Source organism: Carya illinoinensis, chromosome 10 (assembly GCF_018687715.1).
Source record: "Carya illinoinensis cultivar Pawnee chromosome 10, C.illinoinensisPawnee_v1, whole genome shotgun sequence".
In the NCBI taxonomy this organism is placed as follows: Eukaryota; Viridiplantae; Streptophyta; class Magnoliopsida; order Fagales; family Juglandaceae; genus Carya; species Carya illinoinensis.
Window position 1 is genome coordinate 9,351,936 of NC_056761.1, and position 9,042 is coordinate 9,360,977.

Here is a 9,042-nt window from a genome sequence, read left to right on the forward strand (position 1 = left end):
TGATTATTTATTTTAAAGTATTTGATTCATTTCATAATCTTGATAATTGAAATCTAACATATTCATTCAAGGAAATTAGTAGACAATTTCGTGGTTTTACAGCGGTACGTTGGGAATTTCAATTAAAGATTATAGAAGAAAATTATAAAAATGTTTCTGATGAAGAAAGTCTAAATGATGAAGAGATTGCTTTACTTGCTAGAAAATTTAAAAAGTTTATATTTAATAAAGAAAATGGTAAACAAAAATGAGGAAAAAATGCTTTTGTTAAGAAAAATGAATATGAAAATTGGAAGAAAGAACAAACTAAGAAAAATGATAAAGTTCAGTGTCATGAATGTTCTGGGTATGGTCATATAAGAATTGAGTGTCCAAACTTCAAGAAAAATAAAGGGAAACGTTGAATGTCACACTTAGCAATATTTCAAATTCTGAAAGTTCAAACTCATCTTCTGATGATGAAAAATCTTTTATGGCTTTCTCTACTATTATGAATGATTTTCCTGAAATTACACTGACAAAATCTGAAAGTAGTTGTGATTACAGTGATTCAAATGTATCAATTGTTGATGCTGATCAAGAATTGAGTTTACAGGAAGCTTACAATGATGTGTGTGATGAAGTGATTAAATTAAAGAAACTCAATAAGAAGTTGTATAAGAAGTTCACTGATATGGAGAGTGAGAAAAACAACATGTCTGAAACTTTAAAAATTTCTGAGAGTGAAATAGCCAGATTAAATAATCAAAATATTGCACTAGAAAAGGAATTGGAAAATGTTGAAGAAAAAATAGCGACACAAAAATTAGAAAAAATGTTGAGTTTTCAAAAAATGAGTAGTGACAGAAGTGGCCTAGGGTACATGACTTCTAAAGGGAAAGAAAAATTGGTCTCATCATCCGCTGCCACAACCTCTAAAGATATTGCTTTTGTTAAAGGAAGTCAAGGTAAGAATCTTCAAAATCATGCTGAACTTAAGCCAGTTTATTCAAAAAATCAGCATGGTGAATTTGTCCCTACATGTCATAAGTGTGGAGTAGTAGGTCATATAAGACCACATTGTTTTAACATGAATCAAGTGTAGAAATTTGAAGGAAAAAGAAAAGGGAAGAGCCTACAAACTCAAGTTAATGACATGAGTCAACAAATCAATTTCATAAGTCTTAAGCTTGGGGAACTAGCAGATATTTGCCTTCAAAACAAAGAAAAACACAAGTCAAAACTCAAGACAAAATGGGTGAGAAAGAAAGATGCAGTGTGTCTTGTTGCTCACACAACACTTAGATCAATAGAAGATTGTCTGTGATACCTGGACAGCGATTGTTCGAGGCACATGTCTGGAGACAAAACCTTATTTAAGAAAGTTGAAACATCTCATGGAGGCACCGTGACCTTTAGAAATGGGAGCAAGGCTGTCATAGAAGGGAAATGGAGTATTGAAATACCAGGACTACCTGTGTTGCATGATGTTTTATTTGTTAATGGTTTGAAAGCTAATTTACTCAGCATTAGTCAATTTTGTGACAATAATTTTTCTGTACAATTTTCAAAAGATGAATGCAATATATATGATAAAGGTGAAGAATGGGTCTTAAAAGGTACTAGAACCTCAGACAATTGTTATAGAATTTCTCCAAAACCATTGAAAAAATGTCATAGAGTCACACTTGATGAAACTGAATTATGGCATCAACGCCTTGGGCATATTAATTTTAAAAATTTATCAAAGATCTCAAAAAGAAAAATTATTGATGGACTGCTCAAGGTAATAAAGGTGAAGAAAATAGTATGTGGAGTATGTCAAGAAGGAAAGCAAACTAGAGCTCAACCTCTCGGCCTCTTAAGCTATTGCATATGTATTTGATGGGTCCAACACAAACTGAGAGTCTTGGAGGAAAGAAGTATATCATAGTGATTGTAGATGATTTTTCAAGATTCACGTGGATAATGCTCTTAAAAGAAAAATCTGAAGTTTTTGATCTTGCCAAAAAGCTATTCAAGAAACTACAAATAGAGAAGGAAGTTTCTATCTCTACAATACGCAGTGATCATGGTCGAGAATTTGAGAATACTAATTTTACTTCTTTTTGTGATGAACAGGGAATACATCAAGAATTTTCTGCACCTATCACTCCACAACAAAATGGAGTGGTGGAAAGGAAAAATAAAGCAATTCAAGAAATGACACGAACAATGTTAAGCAACAAGAAGATGGCTTTATATTTTTGGGGAGAATTTGTGAATATAGCAAACCATATCTTGAATCGAGTGGTTGTAAGACCCGGCACCAATCAAACTGTGACGCTCCCAAATTCCGTTTGGGATCGGACGGACATTTGAAGCGTTGAGACATGCAACACAAGGTTACCTGCCCCCGTTCATGACATATAAGATGCAATGTTACTAACATGCATCTAACATTATGCAATATTCGCAGCAGATAATTTTTTTCTTTAGCAATACTATGCACCAAATTGAAAATATCCCAAATGTTTAAAACATACTTCATACATAAAGACCCATTGAATAGATCACAACACTAGTCCAAAATGGTTATGATCCAAAAAGTACTAGAGATGCAACTCCATTGTCCAAGTAGTAATTTACGTTAACTACTATATTAACATTGATGTCGCACCGTCGCTTAGTCAACTGTGTCTAGTTGATCAGCTCCTGATTCTCCTTCAGGTCCTGTAATAAGATCTACCATTCGAGGGGAATGGTAGTTGGGACTACCAAAGTGAGATTTGATTACAAATCTCAGTAAGTTAACAAAAAACTTCCACACAAGCTAATGATGCATGGATGACAGTAAAAGTATAAATGCATAATCAAATTTATAAGTAATTAAAGCATAACTTGGCGTACAACATAGCATAATTGACATAACTTAAATTGAAACATGAACTAAACTGGACTTGACATGAACTTGATCTGAAACTTGACTTAACATGAAAAATGCATACTCCACAATTGTTGTGGTCCCATGTATTCTACGTGTAAATACATACTCCACAGTTATTGTGGCCCTATCTATTCTACACAAACTTGACTTAACATGAAAAATACATACTCCACAGTTGTTGTGGCTCCATGTATTCTACGTGTAAATACATACTCCACAGTTGTTGTGACCCCATTTATTCTACACAAACTTGACTTAACATGAAAAATGGATTCGTAAAAACTTATGAGATTTTCACGAGGTTCCTAAAGTTAATAGAAATTTCACAATTGAATTTCTAGCGGACTGTTACAATCTCCCCTCCTAAAAAAAAGATTTCGTCCTCGAAATCGAAGTAAGAAATAACAAGTTAAGGAATAGGTGTTGCTTACCAACTTGCTGTCTATCCCGTATATATTTGCCTTTGAGATTATGTCATTCCTTAACTCTCTTACTTTAATCAACAATTACATTATACTTCTTTCCATAAAGTTGGTCAAGTTGTATCGACACACTCTCCAAACCTAAAACTTCAAGTAAATAATCTTCCGAAACTCTTCTTTAGAAAAACATAAGCGATATACTTTAAGTGTTCTTATAAATACCATAATTAGTAGAGAATTCATCAAAATTAAGCCGTTAACCTCTCTCTCTCTCTCTCTCTTTTTGTTTTTTTTTTCTAACAAAATTGGTGGCCCTCTGTTTTAGACCAGACAACTCTGATCCGCATGATTTTTATAGGTTTTCTGTAGTTGTCAGGCGCTGCATAGCTATGACACTACTTTGCTCTTCTGTAGTTTTCAGGCACCGCAGCTATGATACTACATTGCTCTTCTGTAGTTATCAGGCGTCGCATAGCTTTGACACTACTTTGTTCTTCTGTAGTTGTCAGGCACCGCAGCTATGATACTACATTGCTCTTGTCTCTTGTAGAGAAATGCTTCACGAGAGATGATTCGTCATAATTTTCTCTATAAAAGAATTATTCAGTTCATCTTCTTTCACATCTCATCTTCTTCACTTTTCTGAAATTAATCTGCATTCTTACTCTGCAATCTCTTTCTGCTTACTCACTTTGCAATGGCTCAGCAATCTTCTCATTACCAAAACATGAGGTATTCTGCACCTCGTTCACCAGTTGTTTATGCTTCTTCCTTAGGTGTTATAATGCAATCCAATAATGATCTGACTAATAAGTCAGATAATGAACTCATCTACGAGCTTGTGAGTCTCGGTACTCGATACTCATCAGCCATTGTTGCATATTCTCAGCGACTGCAATCCAGGACTGGTGGGGTTGACAAACTCAACGAGAATATTTCTATCCTTCAGAGACTTCTTATGGAATCCAACATGAAGATAGAAGCAGTAAAGCGAGAGAACAGAGATTTAAAATCTTTGCTTAACTCTTCTTTTCGAGTGGCTACTCCTTTAGATAGGAAAGGCATGCAGATTTTTAAAGAGCAAGAGCGTTTAAAGATTGAGGCAAAGAGCCTCAAATTTCTGTAATTTTGCTTTATGATAATAAAATAATACTTCATAAATATTCATATTTGTGTTTCTATCTTCTGGTCGATGTTTTATGTGCTCCATTTTATTTCTTTCAGGGATTTTCATATATATGACATGATCCAATGACTCATATAAATATGCATTTAATCATGCATATCTAAACTCTCAGTAATCTTCAAGTTAATAAAAATCTCAATGACTTCTACTGGTCTAGGACTAACTTACTTTTTTATAATCGCAACAATCAGTCATCTTCCTAGGTGGTACTTCGATAACTGACCAGTTAATAACTTAAACTTGAGACTTTCTCTCTTATGATTGTCATAACTCTTCTATCCATCATGAGTTATCAATTATTCTAACTCTAAATGATTTGTTCCTAATGTTCACATAAATCCTCAAGACCAAGATTTTACCCCCCATATAATAGTCTTCAAAAGAAGATCGATTTATGTATCCATAAAGATAGTGCTTTGCCAGAAATCATTTACTAGCGGCGTGGTAATACTATTATCATAAATGAATCCTACTAAGGCTAAAGCTTCTCCTAATCAAATTACTCTTCCAAACACAATTTCTATCGTATTCTCAGAATCAAAACAATTCTCCAAATATGTGGAATACCATTCATCAATCCTACATATCCTTTCTCATATTACTAAAAGGTTTTCTATATCTACATTGATATGAACAATAATACTTCTAATGAAAATTGTTACTCTTACCACTAGGGTAACAATTCAGCTTTCAAGCTGAATTCTCAAGCACTACCACAATTAATAGAAACAATGACTCGTTTGAATTAAACAATGTACAATTTACCAACTCCAATGACTTGACCTACTCCAAAATAACAATAATGCAATACTACCATCAATTGCAATCAGATCAACGTTAACTATGTTTCCTCAACTAATCCTTCATCCATCGGGAAATTCTGATCCTCTTGATTGTTATCTCCCTTAGGATTCCGAAGTATTCTATCACGAGTCATGTGTCCCTTCTTGAAACATACGAGAATATATATTAAAACCACATACTACCTTTCATACCTTAAGAAATTCAAGCCTACTGACGACTAAAATTTCAAGCCTAATGTTTGGTACATTTCCTAAGGACATGTGGATTTACTCCCCAGAGACGTATTGCTCTGATACCACCCTGTGACGTTCCCAAATTCCGTTTGGGATCGGACGGACATTTTAAGCGTCGAGACATGCAACACAAGGTTACCTGCCCCCGTTCATGACATATAAGATGCAATGTTCCTAACATACATCTAACATTATGCAATATTCGCAGCGGATAATTTTTTTTCTTTAGCAATACTATGCACCAAATTGAAAATATCCCAAATGCTTAAAACATACTTCATACATAAAGACCCATTGAATAGATCACAACACTACTTTAAAATGGTTATGATCCAAAAAGTACTAGAGATGCAACTCCATTGTACAAGTAGTAATTTACGTTAACTACTATATTAACATTGACGTCGCACCGTCGCTTAGTCAACTGTGTCTAGTTGATCAGCTCCTGATTCTCCTTCAAGTCCTGTAATAAGATCTACCATTCGAGGGGAATAGTAGTTGGGACTACCAAAGTGAGATTTGATTACAAATCTCAGTAAGTTAACAAAAAACTTCCACACAAGCTAATGATGCATGGATGACAGTAAAAGTATAAATGCATAATCAAATTTATAAGTAATTAAAGCATAACTTGACGTACAACATAGCATAATTGATATAACTTAAATTGAAACATGAACTAAACTTGACTTGACATGAACTTGATCTGAAACTTGACTTAACATGAAAAATACATACTCCACAGTTGTTGTGGCCCCATGTATTCTACACAAACTTGACTTAACATGAAAAATACATACTCCACAGTTGTTGTGGCTCCATGTATTCTATGTGTAAATACATAGTCCACAGTTGTTGTGGCCCTATGTATTCTACACAAACTTGACTTAACATGAAAAATACATTCTCCACAGTTGTTGTGGCCCCATGTATTCTACGTGTAAATACATACTCCACAGTTGTTATGGCCCCATGTATTCTACGGAAACTTATTCTTTAACTGCTTAAATATATACTCCACAGTTGTTGTGGTCCCATGTATTCTACGTGTCACAATTGTTGTGTCTCACGTAGTGTATGCGTCACAATTGCTATGACCCCATACATAAGTAATCAAGATGAAACGTGACTGGAATAAGAAATGACTGAAACCCTGACGTAACATAACTTGACTTGAACATAACTTGAAATACATGACCAACTTGAGATAGAAACATTTTATAACATGGCATAACATATAATAGACAACATATTTAACATGACATACTTGCAACAGAAAATATTACATGACTTGACATACATGTAATAGATGGTATACTTAGCATGACGTACTTGTAAGGTACAGTAATACATGACAGAATATATTATGTAACAAATAAAAATTGATGATAGAATAAATTCTATATAATAGACAATTACGTGATAACTTGGCATGGCATGACATATATGATAACACACATACATACACTGTAGTTTCTTTACTTAGCACACATACACAGTAGACTGCTAATAAGTTAAAAGCTAACTTACCTCGATCTCCGCGTTTCTTATAAAACTTTAAGCGCGATCACAAGGAACTGTAATTAGTGATTCTAAAAGTTAGTACTAAATCACTAATAAATTAAAATATATAAAATACTAACTTAAAGAGTAAAATTTCCATTTTACTCTCTACATGTAGGAAAATGACCGTTTTACCCATAACTTAAGGATTTTGCATACTAACTACAAAAGTCACCAAAATTTACATGTCTCATGTAAATTTTATCCTCAACTCAAATATCAATTTAGAAAAATTTAAAACTAATCATAACTATTAAAACTCCATAGGGCCGAAATTCCCATATGCTATTTCCATTGATTTTTGTTTCCAACTTGTTTTAATCAACCTTTTGATCTATGACTTATAAATATGTGATCTTCAAACCAAACCATCACATGGTTTAAAAAGATGTCCTAAAACATATATAAGCTTCTAATTCAAGATCACGTGGTTAAAAATTAACCAAAACATAAATTTAGCCAAGAACATCCACGCTTTGGCTTATTTGAATATCTCTTTGCATAAAATTTCATATCTTTGAAACTAATATCAAATATCTTCAAAATAATAATATAACATGTATATAAGATGCTTAGGATCCTCCAATAAAATTATCAAAGTCGTTGGAATAGATTTAGACCACCAAAGAGTTAAACTTTCTCAAAACAGAAATTGTTTTTCCTTTTCCAGTTTCTAAGTTTCTAAATCTAAGAAAATGTTTCATAAAAACATTTAATCATGCAAAAATCCTCAACCAATAGTCATATATACATGTTAACAATACTCCATAAAAATTTCGGATCAATATCTATCCATTAGCTTGGTCAAAAACTCCAAACTATAACATATTCTCCAGTTTATCTTCTAGAATGACCTTTTATAGTTTATATAATATTTGACTAACCAAATGATCTTTAAATGGGACAAATAAGATATCCACATAAACTAGACTCAAAATGGAACAACTTATATGGAGGAGACTTTATGATAAAACACTTACAAAAGTTTCGAAATGGACATGCAAAAGAACTCCTAAAAGCTGTTTGAGAGAGAGTGTTTGATATTCTTTTAATGGAAAGTATAAATGAAAATAATTTCATGGGGAGATGTGGCTGGAGATACTTATGGATGAGATATAGAAGAGATGAGGCTGGAGTGAGAGTTAAGTGTAGGACTCTCTTACCTGAAGTGAAAGTTAAGTGTAGGACTCTCTTACCCAGAGTGAGAGTAGAGTGTAGGACTCTCTTACCTAATAATATCTACAAAAATCAATTCAAGATATTTTTACCCAATAATATCCACGAAATTAGTTTAAAATATTTTTATCCAATAATATCTACAGTTTTGAACAGACGTTTTGTCCGAAAATATGAAAAAATGTTATTGCACCATAAGACCTTAAATAACCTTCCGAGTCTAATGGCACAAACCATAATACATTTTGACACTTCTAACTATCTCCAATAATCAAAAATACACTTCTGATACCATAGTAAATAATAATACTAACTATGTAGTTAGACAAAAACCTATACGATTAATGGATTCGTGAAAACTTATGGGGTTTTCATAAGGTTCCTAGAGTTAATAGAAATTTCACAATTGAATTTCTAGCGGGCTGTTACACAAACACCTTACGGTTTGTGGAAAAATAAAAAGCATATGGTAAAGTATTTCAGAATTTTTGATAGCAAATGTTATATTCTGAGAGAAAGAGAAAACAATCATAAATTTGAAAGCAAAAGTGATGAGGGATTGTTTCTTGGCTATTCCTCCAATAGTAAGGCTTATAGAGTTTACAACTTATATATACAATCTATTATGGAATCAATTAACGTAGTTGTGGTTGACATTTCAACTGAAACTACCATTAAGGAGCTTGAAAATATGAAGGAACTGAGGCAAACCAGTGGAGAAGACTCACAAGTGCAAAATGAGGAAGATCATAT